At 32.2% G+C, this 8,343-nt stretch overlaps 1 non-coding gene across 1 annotated transcript; it reads left to right on the top strand.

Annotated features, from left to right (window-relative positions):
- The first annotated feature begins 7,067 nt into the window (after positions 1–7,067).
- Positions 7,068–7,147, top strand: TRNAL-UAG (transfer RNA leucine (anticodon UAG)). Its single transcript has one exon. It is a non-coding gene; the product is annotated as a tRNA-Leu (tRNA).
- Positions 7,148–8,343: the final 1,196 nt, after the last annotated feature.

Below are 8,343 nucleotides of genomic sequence, written 5' to 3'. Positions count from 1 at the left end.
TTCTTGCGTCTACAATCAGTGGCAGTGGGTCTAGGAAGCTGGAAGATTCTGCTTTTCCAGCAGCTGCTAGAGAGGATTCTTCACCGTTTAAACAACTTGGGATGGCCAAGATGTATGTTTTTCTTCTATGTAGAAATATGGAAAGAGACGGGAGGAATTAGAGCAGAGAGGTATGTTCAGTATGATATATGGTTAGCCGGGCAGAGTATCTCACTATTTCGGATGTTGAGGGGTTTCCTCTTATGGTTTCGCACCAATAAAATGTAATATCATGGAGAGTTTTCTCTTCCTGCCTTTTTCTCTTCCTTCCCTCTTTTTTTGGAGTGTGGGGTCAGAGGTTAACGAGCATTCTTTGGCTAATTGGCTTTGCTTCAAACTTAAACCTTGAACATTTGAATATAGGATTTAAACATGTGGGTGAAGGTGATGGACATCTGTTTTGCAGTTGTGTAAATTCAAAGCATGTTCCTGGTACTCGGTGAGTCCTAGAATCAAGTTCAAATTCTTTGCAGACCCGATCAGCTCTGTACATGTGGGTCTTGATGGTGCATGATCTGGATATTCCTACTTGGAGGGCAGCTCAGACAAGGCTCGGAGGACCCGGGGTGGCTTATCTGGTGTGGTCGCTCTGATGCTTAAATCAATACTCTATGTGTGCGAGCTAAAGGCTTGATAGCAAGTAGGCTAGTGAGCGATAAATCGCACGTACCTTGTGTCACTAAAGTAGATGCATTTATATAGGTGAGCTGTCATAGGTCTCACAAAACACCTTTGAGATCCTCGGCCCGCGCTGTTAGGAGTCTGTTCCGCACCAGGAGGTACACTTCATGCTAGCTGATAAGGCTTATCGTGTCCGTCCGATCCGGGGGGATGAGGATAAGACCAACAGTAATGCGACATGATCCCAAAGAGCTTAGAGACAACTGGCTTGCTTCTAGAAGTTCACTATGTGTCACCTCGGCAGGTTGGGCCATCCCAAGCTGCTCGGACCTCGGTCCTAGCCGAGGTGCCCAAGGTACCCAAGGTGACTTGGCCTACTGAGGTGGCAAGAAATGGCGAGTCACTATCCAATCAGTAGATTGCATCCACGTCCTAGCTAACTAGTAGGTCGGGCAAAATCACCCCTCATCAATTTCCCCCCACTCCCCGTGCCAGTCCTGACCCATTGTGGGGAGTTCATGACGAGCTCAGGTGGGTTTAGCCCGATCTTCTCCCGGGTCAAGGTTTGATCCGAAGGTCAGACCATGATGACCCAACCGGCTTGGTTGCTAAGTCAAGTCGCATATCGGGGATGCATGGACGTCATGCGGATTACAAAACTCCACGAACGTCAAAACGCATGCTCAACCGATTTTGGCCTAGAAAAGCGTGCAACCGATTTTTGCGAGAGCCATCAGATCGCATTTATTTGAGCCATCCATGATCGACTACTGTGGCTATAAATAGGGACCTTGAGGTCCCATTTGCTTTGTCTCATTTCAAGTATTTGCGTTCCGGAGGTCGCATGCTAGCTTCCAGGTCGGTGGTCTCTGTCTTGTTTCTAAGGTCGCTTTCTCTTCTTCGGTCTTAGGTAAGTCGCCTTCCCTTGCCTTTGTTTTTAGAACGACCGAGATGGCCACGTCATCCCATAACTCGGAGTCCAGCCCAACTGACGCGGACACCTCGGTTCAAGAGCGAAATCTTCTAGTAAAAAGGCTTTGTCTTCAGTAAACCACGTTAGGAGGCGAGCCTACCTCGACTAGTACCCTCACCCTGCCAACTGGCCGAACTACTTCCCCACTAAAACCTATTAATGGTACATTGGCTGGCTAGAGATCCTTTTTACCGAGCTCCATGCCCTCAAAGTCCTCCAAAAATATAATGTTGGTTGAGTTTCCAGAGTTAACTAAGATTCTTTTTACTTTAAAATCATTGATTCACAGCCCTACTACTAAAGCATCATCATGTGGATACTGTACTCTGCATATGTCTTCAGTAAAGTAGATAACTTCTTCCTTCCTCAGGCACTTTTGCAGGTTGTCATCTTCATTTTCCTGTTCTCTGATGGAGTTCTTCTCTGTTGAGGTGTTGCACCCTACTACTATTGACCCCCTAGTGATCATGTTGATGACCCCCTGGATAGGTCGTTCCTGCTGTTGGTCACGGGGAGCTACTTCTTGCTCCCTACTTGCTTGGGGTGCTTCTCTGTTTTGCTCTTCAGGGCATCACTCATTGTACTTATTGTATTTTTGTTATAACTTATTGATTAATTAATATTTATTAGAGATTAAACTTTTATTTGAGATTATACTATTTATTGACTAAGTTAATATTTTTTTAGTACTTATTGTATTTTTGTAATCATTGTAATCATTGTATTTTTTTTCATTATCAATATATTTTCAATAATTGTGTATTTTCGCTATATAGATTCAATAATTATTGGAGATTAAACTATTGTTATATATTGGATATAAGACTATTAATTTAGCTAAAATTATGAGTGTCCATGAGTTGGTTCGGTCCAGCCGTAGGCTATTTGGCCAACCAAATTGAGCTGGTCAAGTTGGGGACTTGGTCAACTGAAACCGACTGGCATTTTGTGAAAACCAACCCACTCAAGTTGTATCGGTTTGGGTCGGTTTTCACAAAAGGTTAGTCGATTCAAAAGATTTAAACTTAAAAATTAAATTTAATTTTAAAATTTATAGTGCAATTATTAAAAAATAAATTAAAAAATTAGATTTAAGAAATATAACATTTTAGACTAAGAAATATGGGAAATTTCTCACTTTTTCATATTAAAAATTATATTTAAGATATAAAATATTAATATATATCCATGGTTAGGTTGTTCAATTTTGGTCGGTTTACAAATGGCCAAAGTGAAACTGATCCAACTTGGTCGAATTGGAAAAATTTTTAACCAAAGCCAACCTGAAATACTACAAAATCGACCAACTCAGGTCGAGTTGATCGGGTTGGTCGGTTTCATAAGTTTGATGAATAAACCTAACTGAAATTAATTATTGTTATTTTTGTATTATAAAAAATCTATTAAAAGTAGTATATAAAATATGAATAATTATTAATTATTTAAAAATTTGAAAATATAAAACAATTGTATACTCTTATGTGTTTCTATTAGGGTCATTTACTAAAACACATCACATATATTTTACAACTTATTTACTTAATCAACCCTTCATTAAGGAGTGTTTGTTTTGCCAAAAGGCCCATGATTTTTTATTCAAAAGATACCCTCAACACTTTTTTTATACAGAAAACAAAATTGGCCAACTATAGCAAATAGAGTGGTTGCCCGTGTCTTATTAAGGGCAAGAATGGTATTTTTATTTCCATTTTCTTTTGATTAAATTTATTTAAATGAACATTACAATTAACATTGTCATTTTCCACTATCATCTAATGGAATATTGATTAAATCTGTTGCAAATTATAAGTGGTGTTTTAATAAAACGCTAATTATAGGGTAGATTATTACCAAAAAAAAAAACTATAGGGTAGATTTTAGTAATTCCATGAAACTATAAGGGTATTTTAATAAATGATCATTTATATTATTTATCTTTCGCTTAATAAATCCCGTGCACCGCACGGGTCCCCATTAATAGTCCTATATGTCGAGGATGATATCGAGGGCCATAAGCCACTTGATCCAACACTATTGACCCAATCTGGCATCTAGAGCGGCCAGGAGTCTGTACTAGCATTTTCAGTTCTAGGTTGGTCTTGGGATGAAACAGAACGATCTATCTCAACACTGGACTGAGAGGTTAACCAACCCGGTTCAGACTGGAGAGATAATGATATTTTTATAAGCACAATGAGAGAACTAATAGGCAATTTAATAGAGATTAGAATAAAAAGAGGAATTCAAAATTTGAATAAATGTTTCAGTAGATAAATTGTATATATGGGACAGTATTCGTGCAATACAATGGATGGATGTATTACTGATACACTGCATGTGGGTAGAACAGCAATGAGTTTCATCCTTGTACCGGGCAAATCATATCAATATTGCTAAGCCTTGATAATGTCTCAACTCAGCCAGGAAATTTAACGATCGAAACGGCAAAGTGGTTATCTTAGAATTAGAACAATTGCCATGGAATCCAAGATGTAGTCACGATGGGTAAATACTCAATATTCTGTGCTTGTGCATTCCTTTTTAACGAGACACCAAGAGACACCAAGAGATCAGATAGCTAATATTAACAGATTATACAAGAGTCATCAACAAGACCATATACATGTCCACCACCCAAAACAACAATTTCGTCACTCAGACAATTGCACTAGAAGTCTTGAACATTTTAATATCAACAGATGCACCACAGCATGGAATTAAAGGAAACAAAAGTAGTGTGCCAAATTTTAAAAACTCATGCAAAGCAGCTTTAGAGAACCGCACATGGTTATTAACTTTTCTTTCAAGTATGTGTGACTGTGTGTAATGAAGAATTTGTGAACTAGATTTCTTGTGGTATTTTTTGCAAATTAGGGATAATTATCTAATTTCGTAGATTTAAAGTATTTTAACCATTTAGCATTGAAATCTGTTTCTTGTCATTTGTGACCGGGGTATGTGTGTGAGAAAAGGGAGACAGAGAGAGAAAGAGAGTAGGGGGGACTGTGAGTTTTAAAGTGAAAATCATAAATCAAACAATATGGGTTTTGACATTTGGAGTGCTAGCTCTAAAAAAGCCAAACCATGGTGGTATATCAGACTTTCACTATTTTCACAAGTTTTAGTAAAAGAAATATCTAAAACATAAATCCTATGATGCCCACACAAAGAGACTGATATAGACACCATACCTATATTATATAGAGGAAAGAGGGAGGGCAACTCTCCTCTCATTTCTCATTCATTTGGCTTAATTATTTTTAAATTAAAAATATAAAAATCACATATTCATCTCAAGTCTTACCTATCTCTTATAAAATCCTTCTGATCATCTAAATCTCACTAAATCCTTCTATTATCTCTAATAAAGTAGAGGTATAACTTGTATGGGTTGGTAGAGTTAAGGACCAACTCAAGCCCCAACCACAGACCAAGGTCAAAGCATAAGTTTGCCAATTCAAACCCCACACATGCTAAACCCAACACAAATTAGGATGGGTTCAGTGGGTGTGAGTTTAGTTGGACTTGGGCAAGTCGTTAAGTTTGAAAGTTTTTTTTTTTTTTGGCAGGGACAATCATTTCTAGTCCGCCCAGGCCCATAATATATGCATATTCATTTCCAAAAACCCCATACACATACAACGACAGGTATCCCATAATACACATTTATTTCAGTATTCTCAGTTTCTATCTGACTTAGAGCAAATCATAAAACAACTGGGTTGAGTTTGGTACAGTTGTTTTGAAACGTTTTGGGTTGATCAACCTAAAACATTTTAAGTAGAAACAGCAATGGTACCAAACAAAACCTTAATCTCACTTAAAGCAAAACACCTTGTAACAATTAAAATCTAGAATTCAAACATAAATTCCAGATTGCAAGAATCATTAGAACAACATATCTTGAAACTGCTTCTCTTCTACCCCATATTCAACTATGATATGGAAAAGATATGATATGAGAAAAATACTAAAACACAGTAATCTAGAAATTTTCTCCTTTTTTGAATTTTTTAGTTTTTTATTCTCTGTCATTTTTAAACAACCAATGAGATACTCTCCTCCCCCATAGAAAATTACCTAAAAATCTAAAATTCCTCTCTCTCTCTCTCTCTCTCTCTCTCTCTCATGTTTCCAATAAACTAAATAATATATTCTCCTAAAATTTCTCCTAAACTACCTCTCCCATTATCCCCAACTTTCTCTTAAATTATCTCTAATTCCTATTTATCTCCTAAATTATATCTAATTTAGTAGAGAGTTCTCTCCTAAATTATCTCTTATTCCTATATATCCTCTCCCTCACTTTTTATCTATACATATCTAAACTAAGTTTGAATTCAAAAAATTAAAAATAATTTAAATATTCTAATAAAATTATATAATAACTTTAAAATATTTATTAAAAACAAAAAAAAACAGTTATAATAGATTTAATAATATTCATAATATTAATAATGTTATGTTTTTATAAAATCCACCACGAATTATGTACTAAAAACATAAATATCTTATTTTTTTCAAATATTAAATATTATTTCAATATTTCAATAACTAAATATCTTAAATAACAAATATTCAACATAGCTAAATAATTACATAACCATGTATTTAATATTATATAAGAACTTTAAAATAAATAAAATTAAAATAACAAAAAATTTAAAATATTTTATATCTTATTTAAATATTCAAATAATGAAATATTTAGCATAACTAGATTTTAAATAGTTATATTATTAAAAAGTAGAAAAATAATTATAACATAGTATTCAAATTAATAATAATTTAATACTTTCCAAAATTAATAATGCAATTATGTCATAATATTATAAATTATAATTTTATGGATAATTGAATTCAATAAATAATTAATTAATATTTTAAAATTGAAATAATGATATTATTTAAATAACTAAATAATATTATAAATAACAAATTTCACTTATATCAATTAATAACTTTCAAAAAAATTAATATTTATTGATAAAATTTTAAAATCTTAATCTATATTTATTATGTACTTATATATACTAAAATTAATCATGTACTTATTTTTACACTAAAGAATATGGGAATTTTACCACTTTCGTGTATTAAAAAAATTATATTAAAAATATAAAATATTAATATATATGGCCGAGTCGTTCCATTTTTTGTCAATTTACAAATGGCTAAAGCAAAACTAATTATTGTTATTTCTGTATTGTAAAAGAATTATTAAAAGTAATATATAAAATAAAAATAATTATTAATTATTTAAAAAGTTAAAATTATGAAACAATTGTGTATTTTTATGTGTTTCTATTATTTAGCTTTCGCTTAACCCACTAGTACGCAACGAACAATCCATTTCTTTCCCTACCCATTAACCTATATGATCTATCTTATAAAACATAGTTATAAAAGATGGAAGAAACAACCATCAAATATTGACAGTTTGGCCGAGTGGTCTAAGGCGCCAGATTTAGGCTCTGGTCCGAAAGGGCGTGGGTTCAAATCCCACAGCTGTTAATTTGTTTATTTTCATTTCATCTTTAAAGATTTACCAAACAAAAAATAATATATCTTTTTCATAAGTTTTGTTATATTGATACTTTCTTTCAAATAAATCTCTGACGCTCTCTTGCGCGCACATTATTTTAGTTTCTTTTTTTAATTTAAATTATTTTTTAAGTTATTGAGAAATTCCATTAGCTAATTTGTCTCTTATTAAAGAAAATGATGTTAAACCTTGCTCTTTTGGTTTGTTTTCAACCTCTAATGTCTTAACACTTCTTATTTTCATTTTCTGACATCAAATACAAGACCTGACAATATTTTTATTATTCGTCCCAAAATGCTCATTGCACATTTTATTCATTATTTATTATTAGTAACACATTCTTATTATACAAAAACTTTACTATTATTTATGTATTCAATTATTTAATTATTTATTCTTGAAATAATAATAATAATAATTTATGATTATTTTATAACACTATTATTTTATTAGTTATTTATTGTTTAATTATTTAATTACTATTATTATTATTTCATTGTTTAATTATTTATTATTAGAAAAATAATAATTTATGTTTATTTTATCATCTTATGTGTTATATATTATTTAATTAGTTTTTATTATTTTATTATTGCTCTTTATTTAATTATTAGATTAGTTCATCATTATTTATTATTTTTGTTTTCAATATTAATTTTATTTTAAAAATAATAATTAATATCAATTTACTAATTAATGTAAATATCCATTATAATAATCAATTATGGCGCAAAATTGTAAAGTAACCATATTCAACATTCAACATTCAACATTCAAGTTTTAGCTTAATATTTTATGCATTCAAATATCAAATAAAGCAAAAAAAAATCAAAGTGCTTTTTTTTTAATTTCTTTTGCCTTTTAGACATCAAACTTCAGACCAAAAGAATGACACCACAAAGTGTTGATATATCTTACTTGCATTTGTTTTTTGTTCGAGCCATAAAAGCTAAATCATAGCATCACATAATGTTAATGCTTGCAAGGTTCAATATTTAAATTTTTAAATTCAATTGTTTAAGGCATTTATAGAAGTATAGTGAAAATTTCATTCAAAATTTAAATGTCTTTTAAACTTTCTAAGGCTGCAAATGATATCTAATGAAGGGTGATTTGGCCCTCCAATGACATTACGACACATGGCACTATAGAATCGTCACGACTC

Source organism: Nelumbo nucifera, chromosome 1 (genome assembly GCF_055504915.1).
Source record: "Nelumbo nucifera cultivar China Antique chromosome 1, China Antique-T2T, whole genome shotgun sequence".
NCBI lineage: Eukaryota > Viridiplantae > Streptophyta > Magnoliopsida > Proteales > Nelumbonaceae > Nelumbo > Nelumbo nucifera.
This window is presented reverse-complemented; position numbering and strand designations above follow the sequence as displayed.